The sequence below is a fragment of the Argiope bruennichi genome, chromosome 3 (assembly GCF_947563725.1).
Source record: "Argiope bruennichi chromosome 3, qqArgBrue1.1, whole genome shotgun sequence".
Taxonomy (NCBI): Eukaryota; Metazoa; Arthropoda; class Arachnida; order Araneae; family Araneidae; genus Argiope; species Argiope bruennichi.
Window position 1 is genome coordinate 104130874 of NC_079153.1, and position 23752 is coordinate 104154625.

The 23752-nt window shown below is 28.5% G+C and overlaps 1 protein-coding gene across 3 annotated transcripts in view; it reads right to left on the reverse strand.

Moving 5' to 3' along the window:
* LOC129964272 (uncharacterized) overlaps window positions 1-23752 on the reverse strand; it is a 54531-nt gene that overhangs the window by 14370 nt on the left and 16409 nt on the right. Inside the window, exon 1 of one of the 3 annotated variants that reach the window (XM_056079023.1) lies at window positions 12378-12591. The exons of 1 other annotated variant lie outside the window; for it this stretch is intronic. The gene's annotated coding sequence lies outside the window, so the exon portion shown is untranslated. Of the gene's footprint in view, window positions 1-7372; window positions 7444-12377; window positions 12592-23752 lie in introns of those variants that run through there. One more of the 3 variants, XM_056079024.1, reaches the window with a different exon arrangement.

Sequence of the window (23752 nt, forward strand, 5' to 3'; positions counted from 1 at the left end):
GTTTTAAGCTTCGATCTTGAAAGTCGACTTTCAAATATTTTATTCAAATTTTGCTAATATTTGATGAAAGTATGGACTTGGAAATTATTTTTATAAAAGTAAGAATTAGATTAAAAAACATAGTACTTGATCATTTGGAATTTAAATATGATAAAAGTTGCCTAATGCAAAAAATAGATTGCATTTAAAATTGCATTAAGAGTTTTATTTAAAAAATATAATAGATCATTAAAACTTGCCTTTCAATTCTTTCCAGTGCTGCAAGCTTAAAAATTTTCAGAAGTCACGTTTGTTTAAATCCAAAAATGAAATACAGCAAAAAAGGAGGCGAAAAGGTAACAGAATACTTTTTAAGTGCTGAGTGTCAATCTGAAATTCTTAAAAACTGGATCAGAAGTGGCACTCGCATTCTCAGATAATATTTATGGGTCGTTAACACAAAAAACGATATTTTTATGTTTTATAGGGCTACTAATAAATCTATGTAATGTCATCATGTTTATGAAAGAGTTCTACACAAACACACACACAAAAAAAAAATGCAATTTTCGAGAGATATTTATTATTTGTAATTGCAAAAGCGAAAAATAAAGCAAAAAATTATGAAACAAAGATACTAAAACGGTGCTTCTTAATCTAACTTCAATAAAATATTCACATTTTTATGCGATTTCTTTGATCCAGATTGGATTAGGAGAAGATTGATTGATTGATCTTTGATTAGGAGAAGGGCAGAGAGTAATATTGTAGCACCTCTTTTTCACCTTGAGCAGAGAGCGCCCCCTTGTGGCGTTTACAGAAGACAAGCAGTTGGATGGCAGACCTGCACCCTGAGGTCGACTTTTTCCAAATGCGTAACCCTTGCGCTAACGCCGAATGCTTTCGGTTGGAAACGGGGGAATCCCTCCACCATGCTGTTTTTTTTTAACCTAATTGTCTATATGTGTTTGTAAATTTTGTAATGTAACTGTGTTTGTGTAAATTAAAAATAGTGTATTTAAAACCGGGTAGTTATTTAGAAAATCACAACACACTCACTATAATATCACATTTATGTATATCAACATTTGTTTAATATAATTTAATGTAATTTATTATATAATTATTGTTTAATATAAATAATGTTTAATTAATTTTTCTGTTATTCATATTAATTGATGCTAAAAAATGAAGAGAAAATTAAATAATACATTTGATTAGTACAGTGGTTTTTAACTTTAAATGTTTGGGCTTAAAATTTTTATATCAATTTTAATAGCTTTGAATGATTTTTTAAAATATTTTTTTAGTAATTCTTTGCGTTTTTTTAAAATCATAATTGATTTCAAAGCTTAATTTATATTATTTCCATATATTCAACCTTTCTCTAAGAAATAAATTTTATTTTTTTTATTTAAGTTGTGTAAATTTTTTTTATTTCTTCAACAATTATTTGATTTTAATAAATTTGTTTTTAATTTTAAAAAAAATTAAGTTTTTTTTTTCTCTCCAGTAATCTTAGTAAATGCAGCAAAAGTAAACATTTATGACATAAATTAAAAAGAAACGAAACATAAAAAAAAAAAAAAATGCACACAAGAAATTCAGAGAATTAAAATTATGAAATAATTAATAATTGAAATTTTGAAATTTATCTTTGGAAGAAAAGTTCAAGTTTTAAAAAATTTGAAAAGTGGATATGATTATATAAAACCCAGAGAGAAATTTGGTTTCATATATGTAAAAAGTTGATAAAATTTCAGCTACCGGTTATATTAGTAAAAATATATTGGTTTTAAACAAAAATATTATATAATAAAACATGACGTATTTAAGCGAATCTTGTTTTACCAGCAAAATATGACCTATAACATCAAAACATAACAGTGGACCCAAAACAACACAGATGAACCAATGACCCGCACTGGAAAGCCCGCAGAAAATGAAGGTCATCGTATACCTGACTATTCTAGTGAGGTAATACTGGTAAGCTTTCGACCACTTCAGACGAAAAGTCCTTGATGTAATGACCGCCTGAAGACGGTTACATCATTCAGACATCATCTGTTTCTATTTCTATCGTATACAGGAAACACGGCATCGTTTATTAGTTACGTCTTGCATGCAAACTGCAACTCAACAATCGCTGTTGAAAAAAAAAGCTTTTCTTTTAACAGGTACTGATGAATAAAATAAATGAATGCATTTTTTATTTACAAAATGCTTCTTTAAATTTCATTTGTTTTCTCAAATGCTTTTATTCTTTGAAGGTCAAATTAGTTTTAAATGACATTATAAAAAAATGTAGTTTAATTTCATTATTTAAGAAAAATAAGTTTAGATTTTATAGGAAAAGGTAGATATTTATTCAGCAAGATAAATTTTATAGCACAGACTCGAAAATATTTATTCTTCAGGAACGAAATAATATCTTAAGCTCAATGAATATTGGTCATGATTGACGACAAAATTGTTAAACCTAGAGCTTGTTAAACCTAAACCTCGATAAACCTAGAGATATTGGCTTTCTCAGCTGTTAAACTATTTATTTGGAATGCATTTATTTAAAATTTCTGTTTATAATTTGATAAGACTGAAAAATATGAATGAGTTCAATCGGTCTGCTACAAAATTATTCCGCATGCAAATTGAAAAATGTATATACTACGAAATAAAAGCGCAAGTGAAAAACTTACTTCGAACTTGTCCGATGTGTAATTTATTATTTTTACTATTATTTCATCATAACCATTTGAAATATAGCTTAAATCCGCAAATCAAAATTAATTTCAGAAATTTAGCTCTAAAAAAGGAGGACGATAATGTGTGTATCTGAGCATAATTTTTAATTAAAACTAATCTAAGATATTGCGCTTTTTCATGCAGGGCAACAATGAAAAAAGAATTTTCATGATATACATTAAAAGAAGGTAATTTCAAATTTTTTTTTATTTAAACAGAAATTGTATTCATTTAGTTATGAATTCAACAACGAGGAAATTTTGAATGAAATAGAAATCAGGAAATTAATATGAAATATGAATGCCATTATACTATATTCACGTAAATATGTGATGATCATTTCAGCCATTTATGAGATGAAACGTTTTTGTCCTATAACTTTTTAATAAAATGGAACAAATATCAAAAACTAGCATGCTCTTGAGCTTCAGATAAATGTTTGTTGAAACATTAATTTATCACGCATTCTGGATGCTGTTACAAAAAAATCAGTTTGTTTGAATAAAGATGTTAATAGAAAATAAGAATAACAATGTGTAATTCAGATGAAACATGGATGAGAGGCAAAAAAAAAAAACACACACATCCAAAGTGTGAACAGAGACAACACTTGTAGAAATCAACATACGCTCAAACAGTGAATCTGTAATTAGCTCTGAATTAGCTCTGAACAATATCAGTCAGACTGCACTTAGAATTCTAGAGATTCCATATCTTTCGCTCAAGGTCGACACTCCAAAAAGAGAATTCATGCGATTAGCACAATTAACTTTCGTCTCTCGCTTTATGTAAGTTCTCTGACAGGTTAAACACAAAAACGATTACTCTTACCCACTTTGAGACAGACGGAAAAATCTGGATGACAGGAGTGTTCCAAAAGTATTGGGTGAAACTACGGTTGAATCCTTATGGGTATATACCAGCCAAGGTACAATTCGGCAGTAGTCAACCCCATACCATTTCTATGCTTACTAGAGCGGCAAGAACCAACCATATTGGAAGTTTCTCATCCTCTTATCTGAGGTACCTTCCGAGGGGGGGAGGCGTCAAGGTATTAAAAAAAAACTTTTAAAATAATTGTCGGATCTTGAGTCTTGATACAGATATCGCCTTAACTCATGCATTTTTGAGAACAATTTTGTCATTAAATGGTTGACATACTCAGGGGTCATTGACCTTGCATCCATTTAAATATCGGTAAAACATTCTTCTTTAATATGAAACAGACTTCTCAGGAAAGCAATGTTACAGATTCGTATAACAATAGGAATTAAAATGGAAGCTACTAAATATGTCACAGAAAAGGCGAACACAAATAAACGAAAACATAATTGAAAATTTAATTTAATTTTACAATTTTCATATTTTTCTTGTGCAAAATTTAATAAAGATTAAAATAAAGTGGATTCTCATACAACACGAAGGATAAGTTTCGTGTAATGGGAAATCGCATAAAAACAAGGCACGCAATTTCTGGAGAATTTGCACGTATCTGTAATGAACATTATTTTGCTATTTCCCTTCTAGTGTAGCCAGAATTTTTTAACCTTATTACATGAATTTACATTACACGAGAGTTAACTGTTATATAATTCTAAAAACAAACAAACAAACAAAAAAGACCAACCCTGATAGCATTTTAAAGTTACATCTAGACTAGTGACGCAAAAACATGTTGATGAAATTTCGAAAATCAGCAAAAAATTTTTAATCAGCGTATTTGGTGTGCCGTCAGCATACTTTAGTGTTTACAACTCAAATTGATTCATCATCTGGAGTTATTAAAGCATTGCAGCATTTATTATGGTTAAAAGGTGCCTTTTCGGTATTGCAGACATTTCTCCAATACGTCCCTTTGCTCTGTAGAATGCCCTATCTTCTACTAACCGAATCCATGATCAGGGGCCATTTCTCTCCGCTTCATTCTTGATTCTATTCTTTTTTTTTTTTTTTTTTTTTTTTTTACTAAAGTATACTTTACTTTTTAAAACATTACATTATGACGATGGAATGCCCCGGATTGAAGATAGCAGCAATTTGATTCCATTTCTTATCAATTCCATCAACTTTCTATTAACCAAGTAATTAGTGATTTTCATTCATTGTACTTTAAGTTATTTGATTAATTGCTACATTTAATTATAATTATTGAGAATATTTCAGAATTAAATAATTATTGAAATAAGCTTATCTATTAAAAGAAAAAAAAACTTGCATTTAAATCGGAACCTTTTTGTTTATCGCAATATCATCCTAACTATATTAACAATAGAAAAATTACAAAATCTCCTTCTTTTTCAAACAAATTTTTGTATTTTCGCATTAAAACAATAACTATGATTATTATTTTTTGTTATATGTGGTTTAAATATTAATTTTTTTTATTCAGCTTCTTTAGTGAATTATAAAATTTAACAGAATAAAAATTATTTAATTAAATTTCAATTTTTAAATTCCAACAATTTGTAATTTTTATTTTTTCTAAAATAGATTTCAGACAATACAATTTTCTCAACGAAACAATTCAACGTGTTTTTACTTTCTCGTTTATGAAGCATAAAAAGAGAAAATATTGTAATCATGAAAACATTTTCGACTTCGAGATTTTGACGAAATTTTCAGAATTCCATACGTGTATAAAACGCATTTTGAAAATTATATATATCAGAAATTTAGATGAATGGAATTTGATTAATGATATCTTTACTCCAAATTTCTAGATTTATATCATATTTTAGAAGTAATCTATAAAGAGGAAGAGAGTTTGTATAAGATCAAGTGACACACGATCACTACAAATCAATCAAGTTAGATAAAATTTAATTTAAAGTTTTCGTATTTAAAATGTAGATTTATACTAAGTTTTAAACAAAATTTGCTAATTTGTTGACCTCTTGTCGACCCGTATAGCCTTATGCATGCAAACACTTTAACTTAAAAATGCGTTGACTTACATAAAAGGAAAATAATATGTGATGTAGTTACTAAAATTTTAATTCTATACCAAATTTTGGTTTCAATTTATTGAAAGAAAGGCGTCCAAAATGCATACTTAGGTTCATTATTATACTACGTTTTACAATTATATGTAATGCAAGTGTACAAGTGTACTCTGTTTGTTTGTTTCTTATGGCACTTGCCACTGACAAGCCCACTGTTACGAAGACAGCGATTTAAGCCTGAGGGGGAACGTCTCTTATTTTTTATAGCAGCGCCAACTAGGGCCAAGAGTACGACTTTGCCACTCACGCATCACTCATTCGCTTGCACAACCCCTTTTTACAGGAGGGCACATTCACGCATCTCACAGATAGAACAACAGAAGAACAACCACGCCCAAACCGCGACTCGAACCCGGGACGCCCAGATCACGGGGAAGACGCGCTACCCCTATGCCAGGACGCCGGCACAAGGGTACTCTAATACATACATACATACATTTATGGGACTCTAAAATGTATGGGACTTTAAAATAAAAAATTACTTATTTATAGCTTTCATGGTCTTGCCCATAATTCATAATTTTAATGCGACTAGAGAAAGTATAAGATCTTTATTTGGGTGTAAATTTAAAAGTGTCAGAGAAACCACTCCGCTGATTTAAAATTATTATTCATTAGCCACTGATACTCAGAGATAGATTTTTGACTAGGCTGGGAGAGGCTAAGCCGATGGACTGAGAGGGCTGGTAGGCATTAATAAATGGGGGAAATTAATAAATTTCTCTGGGGAATTAATAAATTTATACAAACAGAAATTCTATTAATTACAAAATATTAGGATAGCATTAATATACATCGTTAAGTATAATTAGCCGAGTTCCAATTTGTGCTATTATATTCACTTAGTTATTACAATATATAAACACAATGTTTCCTATCTTAATTTTGTGCACAAACTGAAAGGTTTCTGAGACAAATCAATAGAAAAATACTTGTAGACTAACAAATAAATAAATAATGTCAAATAATAATGTCAATAATAAATAATAATGTCAAACAAATAAATTTGTACAAATATGAATTCAATAAATTATAAAATATTAAGATAGTATTAATATACTTTATAAAGTATAATTAGCCAAGATCCAGTCTGTGCTATTATGTTCACGTATGTTTTTCCAATATATAAACACCTAATGTCTGCATACGTCATGTTGTGTGCAAACATGGATGCCATGGTCATAAACATATCATAGACATATACTGTAAATTACAAAGTTGCGTATAAAAAGGCGCAAAAATGTTATGAAATCAATTAAAATTTTCAGGGGTTTAAACTTAAAAAAATACAAAATTTATATTTTTATACGAACCTCGTGCAAAAAAATCCCCAGTAAGTAAAATGTGCCTCATCCTCTAATAAGATCATGTACAAAATTTAAGAATTTTATCTTGAAAACTCTCAAAGATATGTTAAAACAAAGTTGGTGAAGGGTCAATCACAAATTAAAATGCAAATGTTTACAGCTTCAGTACAGATGGCACGACGCATTAATGAATCATAAGGAAATAAAATATGTTTCATATCTTTAGTTTTAAATACAAATTTCAAAATCTATGCTTCCTGAAAAATGCTATAAAATTTTATATCATGAATTACAGAATATAACTTAAAAATTGACAGTAAATGAACTTGTAAAACAACTTACAAATGTTTGCATATGCAAATATATGCCTCGGATTGGTGCGTCCCATAATCTCAACAGACGCGCTTTATATTATGCTATTTGTGCTCTGTAATTGATCAATAGCATAGTTTACGTAAGAATAACTTGCACTTAAATATTTCACACTTCCGTTACATTTTGAGAGTGCAATTAGCCTGTACAAACAGTATGTCACAATACAGCAATGAATAACTTTTTGAAATCCTAATGCTTTATAGTTTATGCAATTGCAATGCTGGTGAAACTGCACGGGAATTTCGGCGTAAATATCCCGATTCCCGACATACTTTTGGGAGATTTTTTTTCCCGATTAGAGCAACGAATGCATGAAAGCGTATATAACCGTAGGTGGATCAGGTAGGCCCATACTTCACTCATCTGATGAAGAAATTGATATTTTGGCTTACTTTTGCAGTCATCCACATAGTTCGTAGTGCTGCTTCAGAAATGAACTTATTACGGCCGCAGTGTGGAGAATTTTGAGACGGAATAGATGGTATCCTTTTAGCATTCATGGTGTGCAGGGACAGGAGCCAACAGATTATCAACGTCGTCTAGATTTTTCTAACAGGGCTTTTAATCAGGAAAATGCTAATCTCTCTTTCCTAAAAAACGTAATTTGGACAGACGAATGCTGTTTTAAACAAGATGGATGCATAAATCCTCAAAATGAGCACTTCTGATCAGACGCAAGTCCATTCGGGGTACGTGCTATTCATCATCAGAAGCAATTTTCTGTGAATGCATAATGTAATATTTTCAAATACCGCTTGCTTGGATCCATACTGTATGATGGTACGTTGACAAGAGATAGATATGTTAATGAGATTCTAAATGTGGTTATTCCTGATTTTATGGAGGAACTTCCTCTAACTGTACTTCCACATGTTTGGTTCCAACATGATGGATCTCCAGCTCACCATAGTACAGTTGAGAAACACTTGTTAAATAACAAGTTTCCAGATAAGTGGATTGGCTTGCATGGTCCAGTCGAATTTCCCCCTAGATCACCTGATTTAACGCCTATGGATTTTTTTGTGGGGCCACTTACATACAGCTGTTTATTTGTCACTTTCCTTAAATAAAGCAGAATTGCAACAACGCATTTTAGAGGGTTGTCGTGACATCGTCGAACAAGAATTTGACAGAGTGTACAGAAGTGTCATTATACGAATGCAGCTCTCCATTGGCATGGATGGAAAACATTTTGAACAAGTTATGTAATCTTTCCTTTAAGTTATTATTTCTACCAATTTTCAATACTTTTGAACCAACAAATAGCAAAATTATTATTTATTTATTCAATCATTACTTTTTTTATTAATTTGTGTACGACACCTAAAACATGAACATCCGATATTATTTTTCCTCTTTGCGAACTCATATCCAGGCATCGAAAAGTGGTTTAAGTCAGCATTTATGTAATTTCATATCTTTGAGACTTTTTGTGATAAAATGCTGATATTTTGTACATGACCTTATTTGTCTATGAGGTACATTTTACTCATTTTTTGTGTGCATGGGAACCGTATAAAAATTTTAATTTTTTAAAAAAAGTTTTAATCCCTTGAAAATTTTAATCGATTTCATAACTGTTTGCACCTTTTTTTACGCAACTTTGTAATTTACAGTATATGTCTATAATCAATATTTAACGAATAAAAGCCGCGGTCAAGGATTTTGAAACACCCTGTTTACTTTTATAATCGATTGTTCACTCAATTTCTTATAAACTAGAGTTTGTAATTTTGAAAGTACTTTATTGCGGGTAACAATACAGCATTTTATAATATTTCCACAAATTAATTATCTATTAATTGATTAATTTAAATGGATTTTGATTACAATAGTGAATTCGGGAGAGAAAAAAATTGATTGCAAGAGCCCATAATATTTATTATAGTTACAATATGATTGATTACAAGAGGTCATAATAGGGAATTATGAAGACTAAAAATTTGAATATAATAAAAATAAATAGCATATTAAAAGTAGGCCTTTGCTAGTGAAATGAAATTAGAGAATAATTTTTAAATCAAATCATTAAGCTAAACCCAAATTATCGAATGATTAAATGCTGAAAGCAATGTTATGAAGAATGGGAATTAATAAAAAGAAAATTCCAAACTTTCATTAAAAATTATAATATAATATAATTATGATTATGCTATTATTATGTTTATAAAAATTATAATTAACATTCCATTTATTCCTCCTAATCAATTTTTTACAAATGTGTCTCGATTCTGCAAGCAAGCTATTGGATTAGTTGCAGTTTAATTACACTTCGCTTAAAATTAAACCTAAAATTTTAGGTAAAATGACAGATAATTAAACGCTTAATTAGAAAAAATAAACAATTTTTAAGATTTCTAAAATAATACCACTTACATTAAATTTAAAATAATTTAAAATTTAAAGTTTAAAATTACTTTGCTGAGGATGGCATTGGGACTAAGGTACATACAAAAATGTTTTAAAAAAATCCAATTTGAAATTTTTCCAACGGAGAATACCAACGAAATTAGTCGATTACCAATGGCGGATAATATTCTTATACAAAACAAAATAAAATCGTTTTTTTAATGCTAAGGTTAAATTTACATTTAATTAAGAAAATTAGCAAAAGATAAACACGAATTTTTAGATGAAAAAAGAATGCAAAAAGATTATTCAAAGAAATATTCTTTGTTCAAGCATTATCATATCGTGATTAAGTAATATATTTTCCCTTATTTATCTATTAGAATTGTTCTGAAACTGTTCTACAGAAAATCTGCTAGTACGCGATAAAAGTTTGAAGATTATATAAGGAAAAAATAAGCCGAAATTAAAAGACCTTAAATGGCTTATTAAAGTCATATTTATCAGCTTAAAATTACATGCAATAAACAAAATTGCTTACTTTTGTGAATTTTCTCGAATGTGAATATCAAAAGAGTTGAGATCAAATTATAACATTGCATAAACGATGCGTGATCTATCTGTTCCATTAATATTCATCTAGAAATATCCATTGACGTGATAACAGCCTGTTCCAGGGTTAAGGTTGAATGAGAAAGATTTGTCTCCGTCAAAAGATCATTTTCTTAAACCGGTTGATCACTAAGGGCTCTTTCCGCTTTCTAATGAAGTTGGACTTCATGCTTGCTCAATAAAACTACTTTTAAACTTATATAATGAAACGTGATTTGAAAATTTAAATTAATTTGCATTTAGGAAGTTTTTAAATGGTAGATTCCAGAAGGACGGAAGGAAAGTGAAATTTTAAAATTGAGAAGGCATATCAGTAAAGTATGTTAATCACATAGGAAGAGTCAAATGGGAAGTTAATTGATATTCATCATATTAAAGATATCCATTTGTAGAGCAGTCTTCAGTGACAACAACAAAATAATAATACGGAAGTTAAAAAAATATTATGCGGAAGTTAAAGGAAGTTGGATTATTATATTGGTTAGCTCGTATGCTATGTTTTTTTTATATAAAATCAGAATACTTCTATTAAGTACACTAAATAGAAAAAAGAATGTCAAACTGTTTTCAAAACAGCCTATATATTAATACAATGTTGATAATCTTGCCGATTCAAAAATTTATTATGGCAAAACATTATATAGTGTGCCTAATATAGTGTATTCTAACAAAATTTCAACCAAAACAAAGCAATCCAACAGTTAATACCAAAAGTAAAAGTATCATATAATATATTTCCATTTTTACAGTTAATATTATTATTTAAAGTTTTCTTTATAACTTTATAAAATAATCTATGGATATATTTTGAACATCTTTATTGTTGAAATTTTTTTAACACTTTTTAGTGCAAAATTATAATAGTTGTATTAATTATAGAAATAATTATTGTATTATTGTAATTGTGTTGTATTAATTATAGAATTAATTATGGAAATAATTAATACAACAATAAAGATCAATTATCAGTTTTAAAGTTAATTTTTTTAAATCTGCAATTTTTGAAATGTAGATAAATTCATCAATTAGACAATTGCAATATGTTTTACTGATTTACAAACAAATTTAGAAAATTTCCTGGTTCTATTTAATTAAATAATATTGCTATTATTAATTTATTAAAAATTTAATGAAAAATCAAGGCTAATTTAGAAATGTGTTTCGAGTTTTCGAAAAAATTGTTTCGAGTTTTCATAAAAATGTTTATAAAAATGCTATATAAATATTAAAATTTTAAAATTTTGAAAGCTGCAAGATAATTATTCCGGTTTCAGATTTCTGCAAAAACCTCTAAACTGTATTTAAATATAAACTTTTAAATTTTAACATTTTTAAAAAACTTGTATTTATTAATTTTATTATATTTTTATTAAATAATTATTTTATTTTCTGATTTCATCAAAAATTTCTAAGCAGTATTTAAATAAGAAATTATAAATTTTGGAAATAATTTTTGTCTCTCTAATGTTAAACGAGTTTCGAAATTAAAAAAAAAAATTCTACTTATAATTATTCTTCCAAAACTTACGTTTGGACTCTGTATCATATAAAATATTATAAAATGTCATAAGATAAAAATAAAATAAAAATAGAAGCATTTTAAATTCAAATCAATTCTAATATCTTTGACCATCAAATGATCGGTTCCAATAATTTTAAAAGAAGAATTATTTTTCTTAAAATTTATATAATAATTATTTTAATTTCATATCACACCTACCTGATTTAATTTTAAAAAAAATCTGAAAATATTTTTATAGATATGCTTATTAAATTCACATTCACATAATTATGTTTATAATTTTACTAAAAAATCATTCTAACAACTATTAATTATCCCAATGCAGTTTATTTGAATTGTTTGTCTAGTCATAATTAAGTACAGCAAATATAATTTTAATGTACAATAATGGTCTAGATATCAATCATCAAAACGCCAACACAAAATAATAATTAAAATTTTAATAACAGTAAATAATTTAAAGATATTATCGATTAAACCATAACTTACTTCAAAAGTCTACATCACTAAACAAAATCTTCCAATTCCTCCTCTAAAATCAAGTACTCAATCATTCACTGATCGCCCTTAGATTCCGATGCCTTCGGACAGTTCCGTCACCTCGCGTGCCTCCGAGAGTTCTTATATCCCACTTGTTTACCTGGCCGCTGCGCCTTGAAAATAAACCACCTTTTATTTCCTCGAGTTACTCCTTCATCCCAAATGTAAACTATGAGATCCACTAAGCATAGAGGAGAAGTTTGCGGTTTACAGTTCTCCCTCTTCAAAGAAAGAAGAAACAGTATTGCGTAATTGAAGAGAAATATTTTTGCTTCTGCTGCTGCATCCACAATATTTCAATCATTGGTTTAGAGAAGGGGACTATTTAAGAGAGTCACGATTTGTATTTCCTGATCCGAGTCTCGCCAAATGTATTTAACTTTTTTTGTATCGTTTCCGTCGATGTTTTGTTCGAAGCAGTGGGAATGACCTTTTGAAATATAATTACTTACAGCGTGATCTTTGTTTTCGTGACCTTCAAATTACTCTTAACGATATAAAGTGAAGTAATTTATTGTGCAGAAAAAAAGGTAATGCATGTTCGAATGGCTGCTAATACACTATTATATTTTTTGCATATAAAAATTGAAGTTATTATCTTTCTTTATCACTGTACTTTTTATTTTTGAATATACTAATGTTAAAAATATTTCCAATGTCGAATAAGTTTTTTAGATGCTTACTAAAAAGAAAATGAATCAAATAAGCCTAAAATTATACTAAAAGTCACAGTTAATAATGATCGTTCCGGTCTGTTCTGAAGTGAACCTGTAACTACGCAAGTTCAAGATTCTGTTTTTTATTTTAACCACTTCATTGAAGGATGTTGTTCCCAATTAGAACAACTAGGCAATCCCACAATGAGAAAAAATATTCATAAAATGAGTCGCCATAAAGGTGTTGGAATTAAATTTAAAATAATATCTTAAGGCAGGGAGCAAAGAACATAACGTTTAAGAACTCTGGTATAATTTACAGTAGTAAAAACAGTGAAGGAATCAGTCTTTATGAATTTTCCCATGGAATCGTATTGGCAACAGTTACGATTAAGCTAGATTTATGAGTTGATATATTCTTAATTTTATGAATTTATTTTAAAATACATAATTCTGTTTTTTAAAATGATATAATTTAAGCTAAGCTATTAATCCGTATTGAGTTTATTTTCTGAGTTGTTAGACTAACGAGCTATCCATAAATTGTCTGATGTTTGATTTTATATAGTTCGAAACAATATATAGGCCATATCGTAGTTCTAGAACTACAAAATTTGGCATTTAATTATTTCTTTGGTAGTAAGTCACCATTCAGAAAGAATTTTTCAAATTTTTAATTAATTAATTATAATCAAAATTCAATGTTTTCCCCCAATAAGTTCGAAGCATATTATTCCAGAAAAACCATTTTCATATTTTTGCAGAATTGAAAGAGAAATTAGTATTTCAGTGATACCAATTTTATTTCTTTGCTATTTTTAAAAAAAATTTAATGAACTGCTCAAAATTAGTTTATGAGTTGTTGTTGTGTTGTAAAAGTGTTAAAAATGTTGTAAAAGTGTTATTCATTTACACGCTACAAGATGGCTAAGTTGTGAATAATCAGTATAAGTAATTTAATATATCTCTTCCGACTAAGTTGAAACGAATTCAACTGTTTATCACTAATATTTACTTTACATAATTCATAGCTTTATCTTTTTTTGCTTTCTCAATCGTTAAAATCTCAAAATCTCTCATCGCTTTCTCAATCGTAATCGTTAAAAACATTTTGACATATCTCCACTTTTTTTACCCTTTCCGAGTTCGAAAACCTACTTTTAGCATTATGTCTGTTTATCTGTCTATACATGAGCTCTAAAATGCTTTAATCTCCATGGCTGAAACTGTATATATGGAATTATGACCAAATTTGCGGATTTCTGTCAGATTTTCAGCGAATTTCTTTCACAGGAAGTCTGTCTGTTTGGCGGTTCGATAATTACAAAGCGCAAAAAGATAAATAGGTGAAATTTGATGCACAGATTTAAAACTAAAATATAAATACTCTTCAAATTTTGAACTGAATCCATCAAACGATAGACCGTCTGTCGGTCTGTACTTACACGTGCATTCAAACGCAATGACTTAAATTAATGAAATTTGGTATGTTATCTTATGATTACATACCAAATATGGTATGATTATGGGTTATATGATTATGATTCATATAAAATTTTGGTATCAATCAGACGGTAAAAAATCACCCAAAATAAATATTCTCATGGTATAGTCAATAAAGTTGCTGAATTCACGCCAAAGATTTATATTTTGTAGCTATTATCCACCAATGCCATGCAAGGTGTTTGCGGCCTTACCCAAGATCCACAATTTTATGTGGGAAAGAAGGATAAGATTTACGCACAAATAAAGTTGGAGAATATATCATAAAATTTTGGAAGACTATTTCCCCCTTTATTAACATGACAATATTTTTAAATTGGCATTCTGAAGAAATCGCACAAATCGTTTCATACAAAATACAATGGGTGATGCAATCAAACCAGATGAAGACAAAGCAGACAAATCAAGAGAAAACAAATAATAATTTACAAATGAAGTTACATTATAATACTACAATGTTTGGAACTTCCAGTTCGAAACATCGTAGTCCTGGCATCACATTTATCGAATTATCGTGGAATTAGAATGGTCATTGAACAGATATTTTTCTCTTCTTACTATAAACCATCATTGAGATAGATATTAAAAAATTATTTTTGACCAGAAATTACTTTTAATTTAATTAATATCTAGGTGGATAAATAACAAAAATAGTATTCATTTACAACGATTTTTGTAATTCATTACTTTTACATTTCCGTGGATAATCTGGTGACAATATTTCCTTTAAACGTATTCCGTTGCATGATTTCATTTCCTACAGATTCCATTGCACTTCCTGCAAACATATTCCTTACAATGAACCATAATTTTTTTTTGTTTTTTTTGCAATAATTAATTTGTTTTATATGTGTTTTGGAAGGGTCTGGGATGTATAATTCATTAGATTAATAAATACAATTATATTTTACAATGTATTAATACATTATTATGATAATATTATGATAATTATAAATTCTCTGAAATTAACTGATTTCAGAGAATGTAATTAGTTCACCTCTTTCAAAATTAATGTAGTCATTAAATTAACATGGTTAATTTTTTAATTCCAGCAAAATAGGCCTAAATTCCGAACCAAATTTTATTTAATAAGTTTTATTTTTAAAAAATCTTAAATCTTTTGAGCTTGATTATTATATAAAATTATAATAATGACAAAAATAACATTTATAATGCTTTTTGGATACTTTAATATAATACTTTAATTATAATGTTTCCAGAATTAGCATAATGATGTATTTTAAATTTAGTGCAACAGATAAAGAATTTAAGAATATTCTATGTGAATTCTGTTCAATAGTTGACATAGATTTTCTTGAATTTCGTTAGATTTATTATATCTTTTAGCATTTAAAATTTGCATTTTACATTATAAAGCATTGCATTTTACATCAAATCAAGATCACGATTTAGCTAAGAAATTACTATTAGATCTCGCAAAAATTCTGAAGGATGCGAAATCATTAGACATTTTTTTAATTATCTCGAAATCAGTTCTTAAAAAATGAATGAAGTATAGAAAAAAAATCAACCGTTTTTAAAAGTTTTTCCTTGAAAAAAAAAGTACTTCGATTCAAATGTGCATTAAATAAATGGATGAAGTAAAACTGAAACGAGGTCAAAGAGAGGAAAACTATTCTTGGTTGAGGAAAAATGTTTCATAAGTCGTGGGAATATTTTAAGTTCAGAGTTTCGGATTTTGATTTCGTGACATTTCGAGTGACTAGGGATTCATTATTTACGTTTATATGCTTTCTATGCAATTTATTTTTAAAATTATTCCAGAAACGACCTTGCCTGGTAATTTTTTTCCGTTACCATTTCAGACAAGGTTGGTAAGCTTTATTACAATTACAGTTATATAGATTTTTCCGAAATGATAACTAATAATACCGCATTGTTTAAGATGTTATAAAAATCCTATAATTTCTTTTATTAAACGAATGGCCTTGTGTGTTTACTGTATGCAAGAATTTTCCTGGATTTTGGATACTTAAAATTTTTATCAAACAATTATACGTTCTAGTTACCTCTGTATTATATTGCATTTTAGTACCACCATTAATTAAAACTGGTTTTAATTAATTCAATGATAATTTAATAATTAAATTTTACATTGTTATTTTATTCTGATGTAGAGAAGTTTTCACTATAATTTGACATCATAATTTTCTGTATTATTTATATGATGTGCTCTGTTTTCATGATGAGTTGTTGTTTTTGTCCCATTAAACTTTAAAAAAAATTTGAAAGATCTATAGTTTCACTCAGTAAATCATTTTGGAATATTCATTTCAAAATTTGAAGAGTATCTCTATATTAGATGTTAAACTTGGTTACAAATTTTTATCTCTTTAAGTCTCTTATCTCTTAATTAATCTATTATCTCTACGCTTCTTTATCTCTTAAACTTCTCTGTTAAGCTCTTTGCATTTTGTTATTTATCTAGTTCCGAGTTAATGTACTCGAACAGAAAGGCCAACAGACTTCATTTTAATGGATTTCTTTCAAAATTTGAAACAAATCTACAAATTTGATCCTGATTCCGTATATAGGAATTCAGTGGTCTAGGTTAAAGAGTTTTTGAGTTATCGTATACACAGGTATACATAATTTAAAAAATATGTTTTCTCGGATTCAGAAAAATTTGAAAAGTGGAACATAAAAATCTCGAGTACGAATTTTTTGACAATTACAGTATTTCCACAATACTTCGTAAACTAGAAAGTTATGTGATTTTATTAAGCTCATAAGAGGAATTACTAGGATAGTGGCGCAACCAATGTTTAAGAAAGACTGAGATTAAATTCCTTTAGCTACGAAGAATATCTTAACTTTTAAAGGTGGAATAAAGAAAAGTTGTCCAGTTCTGCAGATTCTTGGCTATTGTTATGTCTTCAGAAATGAATGGGCGTATATTTTCCCAATGTTTTGGACTGGGATAATCATTATGTACTTTCTTTTTTTCATTTGAAAATTGCCTGTAAAAGCATCTTGACTTATTTCTAGAAAAAAAATATTACGAAGATGAGTAGGAAAGTACACAATTGAAGTGACGGAACATTGAAGATTTCACCACTGTACAGAAACGGAAGTCGTTCTAAAGCAGGTTGACAGTCTGTGTTAATAAGCAACTGTGATTACTTAGCGGAACAACTAAATGGCTAGATTTCTTCACTGAGTCATTTTATTCACTCCATAAAAGCTAAGAATCCATGACAGATTCTATCTAAGGTATTGTTGTACTCTTCGTAGTGTCTTCCAAATGTCGTTAGAGAAGGAGAAAAAAAAATCGTAGTATAATAATGATAGTCATTTTTGCTTATTGATTTTTTTTTCAATGCCGATTGTTTGTTTGTTTATTTACGCATTTTTGTGATAACTTGAGAATGTTTTACCTACTTCTTGTATTTTCAAAATTGATCTATCTTTATGAATGTAGAACTTAACTTCTCTGTGAGTAGGTAATATTATTTCATTTCTCAGAAAGTAATAAATCAAGAAAATTTATTGTATTTGAGTAAAAAAAATTGACGGATAAAAATAATGGAAGGAAAAAAAAAAAAAAAAAAAAAAAAAAGAGATTCAAATACAGTAGACTCCCGATTATCCGCGGAGCGGATTATTCGCGCCTGCCGCACTAAGTATTTTTTTTTGCTACCAAGCAAGGAGAAAATGCTTCCAAAGCAAGAAGCAAACACAAATGATTGATTTCTTCAAAAAGGTGTGTTTTACAGTTATGCTTTTGTAATTACATAATACATTACAGTATTAAAACAGTACATATGTATTAATTTTTCTGTGCATCCTTGACGCTTCTCGTAAGTATAAAGCACTTTTCTGTTTTCATTAACAAAATGCATTTTAGGTTAATTTTGAGTGATATACTAAAATATGAAGCGTTAGTTAAACATTTCCTGCTGTTTATTTTACGTTTTATTGTACATAAAACGATTTTTCAAAGTTGGAATGACTGTTTTCTCTTTTGCTATACCCGTTTTTAGCTTTTTTCGGATTATCCGCGATTTTTGTTATCCAAGGCGGCCGCGCCACCCAATTCCGCGGATAATCGGGAGTGTGCAGTACAAGCTTTTTTTACGTTCTTTAAGATCAAATTTCAAAGCATCCCGTAAAGTTTTTATTATATAGTGAATGACAAAAAAAAATTTTATAAAAAAATTCAAAAATTGTTTTGAAATTTAAAGAGGGTGATACAACAACAACAACAACAAAAAAAAAAGAGTCAAATTACCGATTTTTGTTTTATTGGTTTATTTAGTTGCTGTTATACTTTATTATTGAGTCAAAATATCAAAATAATATGTTCATTATTTAAAAAAAAATATTTATTTTTTTTACGATGAAAAACGATATATCCACGAAAGAAACTTTTTAAGTACGAAAGCTTTTTTCGTATTTACAGAGGAAGTTTAGATTTTCTTTGTTCATGTTCATTATTAAGTATTTGATTAAATCATTAAGTATTAATTAAACGTTATAAGCGTTCAATTGTTCCAATATTTTTTTCTTTATAAATAGGAAATAAATTGAAATACTCTTAATTTTCCTTATTTTCAAAATGCATCAAATAAAAAAAAATCATTATTAAATTTATTATTGATTGGATTTATACAAATGTAAAATTTCTCTGTTTATTCTTCTATTCAAACAAGCATTTTTTTTTTCAAAAAACTCATATTAATTTTTCAGTTAAATTAAACAATGCTACTAAAGAAAATAAATAAATAAAAAAAAATCAGTGAAATGCTAATTCATGTAGTCACAGAATGACTAAGTATTTCGTGAAATGTGATTATATTAGAAATGACTTTCAGAAACATTTTAGGATTAAACTGTTGCAACATAAATTATCTCTTCTTTATATGAGGCTGTTTATGCTTCATATTAGGCGCGGTGATTTCTCAGATTGCATTTCTGTTTTTTTTTATCTATAAAGTCTTAATTTCTGATTTTTGCAATCAAGTATTTTTTAAAATACATTATTCATATTACAACAATATAAAATATAATTGATAAATAGATCAAAAGTAAAGGACATAAAACAACTTAAATTTTAAAGTTAATAAAATTTCATATCATCACAGATAGTTAAAATAATTACAAATTAGTATTAATTTATTCCAATAATTCAAACATCAAAGAGTAAAATTGAAAATATAAAAAAAAATGGATTTAAAAATAATAATTCTTACTCAGATTCACAGATTTCATAAGAGATTTTATTTTTATATTGCTATGTTCAAAATATATATATTCATAAAATATGTAACATGTCGATTTCAAGAATCTCCTTTTCTTGATGCTTTGAAGAGATCGACTTAACTTTCGATAAAGTATATTATCATCAGAACTTAATCTCTTTCAGGCAATTGCATTTTCAACCTTGGTGTGATGAAAATGACAAATGCCTTTTTAAAGTTAAATGTCAAACAGTTTAGACGTCTTTTTTTAAGTGCCAGTAATGAGCAAGCCAACTTGCTAAGAAAATAGCATCGGTTTATTGTATTTTTATTGCCAATAAATACAATCTCGAAACTTATCTGCATAGTGATTAGCATTGCGTAAAAAATTATTATTTGAAATTTCTTTTATTATATTTTGCTACTTCTATTATGTATACATTTTATCAATACAATCGATTCCTTCTTTAGTCGTATTATAAAATATGTTTGTTTTTTTTCCTTCGTATTCCTGTATATTATTATCAATATTCAGTAGTACTAGATATCAATTTATCAGTTGCTAGAATGTTAGATGTTTGTAGAAAAATATACTCTCAAGTCAAATAAATTGTGTGTTAAATTATTGAAAAAGCATTCTATGTAAATATAATACCTTATTTAGAGGCTTGATTTTTTGGATAGAGCCTTTAACGATAGCAGTCTCTGAATAGCATTTTTAAATGGAACTGGAAGACTGACGGCGAAAGTTCATAAATTACCCATTCTTCAAAATGCCTATGAAGCAAACTATAGTCTAAAAAACTCAAAATAACTAACAATAAGAACACAAGAAATATGAAAAGAACTCAAAATAATCAGCAATTGATTTCAAGGTCGAATATAAAATATATCCAAGCGGTCTAAGAGAAAGTCCGCACCTAACAGAAGATTAAGGATGCTTTCTAACGGTTATCAAATGAGGATGACGAATTTATTTTACTAATGAATTCCTTTTTTGTAAATGGTTTTATCCTACCTGATCTCTTATTTTACGCATTTTAACGTCGCACGTGCTGAAAGCGCTTCTGCGAAATAAATTTCCTGATTTGTTACAACACCAAAGACTGCAAATAAATATGAATGACTGTAGAGTCTTTTATCAGCTATGAATATATAAAAAGAATCCCTGATACTGTAAGAATCTTTTTATCAATTATGAATGTATAAAAATTCCTGATACTGTAAGAGTCTTTTTTTTAAATCAACTATATATATAAAGAATCTATGATACGGTAAAAGTCTTTTTATCAACTATGAATATATAAAATGTCTCTGAGACTGTGAGACTTTTTTTTTTTATCAACAATGAATATATAAAGAAATCCTGATACTGTAAAAATCTCATACATTGAACAAGTATTTCTTCAAATGTAAGAGTGAACCTTATATAGGGTATCTACTCTAATCGTGACTCAATAACTAATACCAAAGTGATACATACTTTCAATTTGAAAAAGGCTTTAAATAAAGCACAGAAATATATTTTATATTATTTGAGTCAATATATATAATGGTGAAAAAGTCAAATTCTAAATATTTCGATCATATTAGTGATATTTAGTAAGTATTTTTGACATATTAATATTTTAAATATAAAAATGCCGGCGTGCTGGCATAGGGGAGCGCGTCTTCCTCTCTATCTGGGCGTCCTGTGTTCTAGTCCCGGTTTGGGCATGGATGCTCTTCATCTCTTCTATCTGTGAAATGTATGAATGTGCCCCACTGTAAAAAGGGGCTGTGTATGTTATACGTGAGTAGCTAAGACGCACTCTTGGCCATAGTTGGCGCTACTAAAAAACAAGAGACGCATCCTCTGCTTAAAATCGCTAATTTCGTCAGCGAGCTTGTCCATGGCAAGTGCCATTAGCAACAACAATAAATATAAACATAGTTTGCTTTTTAACGATTAAAACTGGCGGAATTAAAGAATGCCCTTAAGAAATCTATGAAAATTCATATTACCCATTTACCTGTTATTAGATTTACATTGCTTTCAATGCTTATTATGTTGGTTAGTTATTTCATTAGATTGCTTTCAATGCTTATTATGTTGGTTAGTTATTTCATTAGATTGCTTTCAATGCTTATTATGTTGGTTAGTTATTTCATTAGATTGCTTTCAAGGCTTATTATGTTGGTTAGTTGTTTCATTAGATTGCTTTCAATGCTTATTATGTTGGTTAGTTATTTCATTAGATTGTTTTCAATGCTTATTATGTTGGTTAGTTATTTCATTAGATTGCGTTCAATGCTTATTATTCTAGTTAGTTATTTCATTAGATTGCTTAATATGAATATTACTTCTTAGAAAATATTTTTTTATTTGATTTATTTGCTTAGAGAATAGTTATGTCTCACTTTTTAAAAATTTAATCATTTAAATTTAGACAGTATAATTTACTGCCCTTTTTTAGCACAATAAAATGAAAGTTCTAAGAAAGGGAATTGAAAGATAAAATTAACTAAATTACGATCTTTGTTTTACATTTATTAGCAACCCAAAGGGAGTTTTATATAAACATTGTTTATAATGTTTTATAATTTTATTAATAGAATCTTTGATCTAATTGGAAAACAAATGAAAAATAATAAAAAATTACAACCTTTAAATCTTAAATACATTTAAAATGAAATCTATATATGTATAAAATATTGATTTGAAGATAACAAATTTGAAAAAAAAAAGCCTACAGCATCAACAGTGTTTGACTTGTTACAAAAATTAGAGTTGTATTTAAATTCAATATATTTTAGCCGAAATTCCTAGATTTATATATAAAAATATTTCAGATATAAGGACCCGAATCGAAGCTTAATTTTTATTAACACATATTCAAGTGGTGAAATTTAATGACAATCAACAAGCATTTCTAGCTTCTGAAAGATTCTCTTAGAATATTATTATGTAAGTATCAAATGCATTGTTCGATGACTATTTGGCGCTAAAATTTTGTGTTGGGATATGAACATTTGTGTATTCTTTCATGCTTTATTATGTTATGCTGTTTTCCTCATAACTCTATTAGAAAACGTTAGTGTATGGTATTTCCTCGATATTGTACAATATTCTGAATGCCACACCATATCGTCATTATATCGTAACAATATTGTTAGAAATTTTGTGATAATAGAGAAATAATTTATCAAGAATTAAGGCGATTAATGCGTGGTGAGACCAATTTTTACTTTCTCGTTTCTGAAGAAAGAGGAAATACTGTAATCGTTAAAAAATTCAGATTCGAAACTTTGACGAATCTCCACGTTTTAGGCGTATAGTCCGAAAAACATATTTTTGGCATCATGTCTGTTTGTCTGTGAGTACGATATCTCAAAAACGGTTTGAACTAGAAGGAAGAAATTTTCTATATGAACATACAAGCCAGCATTGTAGATTTCTGTTGGATTTTGAATGAATATTTATAGGAAGTCTGTATGTCTGTTTGTTCGATTACAAGTATATTCGATAAATTTGTGGTGAAAGCTTATAAGCCAGTTAAAACTACGCTGCACGAGCAATTGCTTTTATATTGTGGTCATGTTACTGCGCTGCGAACCACAAGGTCTCAGGTTCTATCCTCGCTCATACCAATTCGCCACACTGGTGACCTCGGACGATGAACCGTCAACCTTCGTGCAGCTGTTGTGCCGCCATCTAGCCGCAATTAAAGTCGTGAGACTCACTTGACGCAGCAACAGCATCAGCAACCATTCACCCACACTCACACGCCATAACGCTTGGCGCTACTCAAATGGGTACAGGCGCATTAGAATCAACAGTTAATACATCACCACTCAACAGCCATATCGTTCGACTCACTGGAGGGAGAGTCTGTGGTGAAAGCTTATAAGCCAGTTAACAACTACACTACCCTAGCAATTGCATTTATATCGTGGTCATGTTACTGGGCTGTGAGCCACAAGG